Source organism: Oncorhynchus keta, chromosome 13 (genome assembly GCF_023373465.1).
Source record: "Oncorhynchus keta strain PuntledgeMale-10-30-2019 chromosome 13, Oket_V2, whole genome shotgun sequence".
In the NCBI taxonomy this organism is placed as follows: domain Eukaryota; kingdom Metazoa; phylum Chordata; class Actinopteri; order Salmoniformes; family Salmonidae; genus Oncorhynchus; species Oncorhynchus keta.
In genome coordinates, this window is record NC_068433.1 from 3,468,873 (window position 1) to 3,470,894 (window position 2,022).

Genomic DNA, 2,022 nt, shown 5'->3' on the forward strand with positions numbered 1-2,022 from the left:
GTGTGTGTGTGTGTGCGTGTGTGTGTGTGGAGTCAAGAATTAATTTAGCCTGACCCATTTTTTTTCTGTCTTCCACCCTTTTCACACAGTGATCATTAATTATATAACCTACCATTGTTGTGTAAGGATAGTTGGAGAGGAGAGACAAGCCATCGATTCATTCTTCGTCTCATCTCCCAGCATGCACAGCGGCCTGAGTCTGGCCAGTGTCTAACAGGGGTGGACTGGCCACAGGACAGTTCAGGCAAATGCCAGATGGGCTGGTCCATTTTTAGCCCAGTGGGCCTGTCTAAATAGTTTTGGGGGGTTTTGTTCAAATGTGTCATTATTTGTCTAAAAATGGGAGCCTTGAGGAAGAAAATGGGCCGGTGTGTAAGAAATGGTCCGATTTCTGGTCCCAGTCCGCCCCTAGAGACTAACGGTCCATTATACTGTGTTATGGGGAAATTAAAATATACATTCTGTCTAGCCTGGTCCCAGACCTGTTGGTGCTGTCTGGCCAACTCAGGCGTGACAATGACCATAGGAGTTGGCCAGACAGCACAAACAGATCTGGGACCAGGCAAGTGGCACCCTATTCCCTATCTAGTGCACTACTTTAGACCAGGGCTGGCACCCTATTCCCTATCTAGTGCACTACTTTAGACCAGGGCTGGCACCCTATTCCCTATCTAGTGCACTACTTTAGACCAGGGCTGGCACCCTATTCCCTATCTAGTGCACTACTTTAGACCAGGGCTGGCACCCTATTCCCTATCTAGTGCACTATTTTAGACCAGGGCCCATTTGGGATGTAGACTTTATTTGTTATTGACTAAAGTGTCCACATCACTCTAATCTCCAGCTCTGGTCCAGGGTGTTACGAGTCCACTCTAATCTCCAGCTCTGGTCCAGGGTGTTACGTGTCCACATCACTCTAATCTCCAGCACTGGTCCAGGGTGTTACGTGTCCACATCACTCTAATCTCCAGCTCTGGTCCAGGGTGTTACGTGTCCACATCACTCTAATCTCCAGCACTGGTCCAGGGTGTTACGTGTCCACATCACTCTAATCTCCAGCTCTGGTCCAGGGTGTTACGTGTCCACATCACTCTAATCTCCAGCTCTGGTCCAGGGTGTTACGTGTCCACATCACTCTAATCTCCAGCTCTGGTCCAGGGTGTTACGTGTCCACATCACTGTAATCTCCAGCTCTGGTCCAGGGTGTTACGTGTCCACATCACTCTAATCTCCAGCTCTGGTCCAGGGTGTTACGTGTCCACATCACTCTAATCTCCAGCTCTGGTCCAGGGTGTTACGTGCGGCTTTCTAAAGCTGCGACTCAGTATCAAAAAGCAGCACGAGGACTGGAGTTGGGCTGTTGGAGAACTGGAGTTGGGCTGTTAGAGGACTGGAGTTGGGCTGTTAGAGGACTGGAGTTGGGCTGTTAGAGGACTGGAGTTGGGCTGTTATAGGACTGGAATTGGGCTGTTGGAGAACTGGAGTTGGGCTGTTAGAGGACTGGAGTTGGGCTGTTAGAGGACTGGAGTTGGGCTGTTAGAGGACTGGAGTTGGGCTGTTAGAGGACTGGAGTTGGGCTGTTAGGGGACTGGAGTTGGGCTGTTGGAGAACTGGAGTTGGGCTGTTAGAGGACTGGAGTTGGGCTGTTAGAGGACTGGAGCTGGGCTGTTAGGGGACTGGAGTTAGGCTGTTGGGGAGACTGGAGTTGGGCTGTTAGAGGACTGGAGTTGGGCTATTAGAGGACTGGAATTGGGCTGTTAGAGGACTGGAGTTGGGCTGTTAGAGGACTGGAGTTGGGCTGTTAGAGGACTGGAGTTGGGCTGTTGGAGGACTGGAGTTGGGCTGTTGGAGGACTGGAGTGGGCTGGGCTGTTGGGCTGTTGGGGGGGACTAGAGGACTGGAGTTGGGCTGTTGAGGGGACTAGAGGACTGGAGTTGGGCTGTTGAGGGGACTAGAGGGATGCAGTTGGGCTGTTGGGGAAACTAGAGGACTGGAGTTGGGCTGTTGGGGAAACTAGAGGAC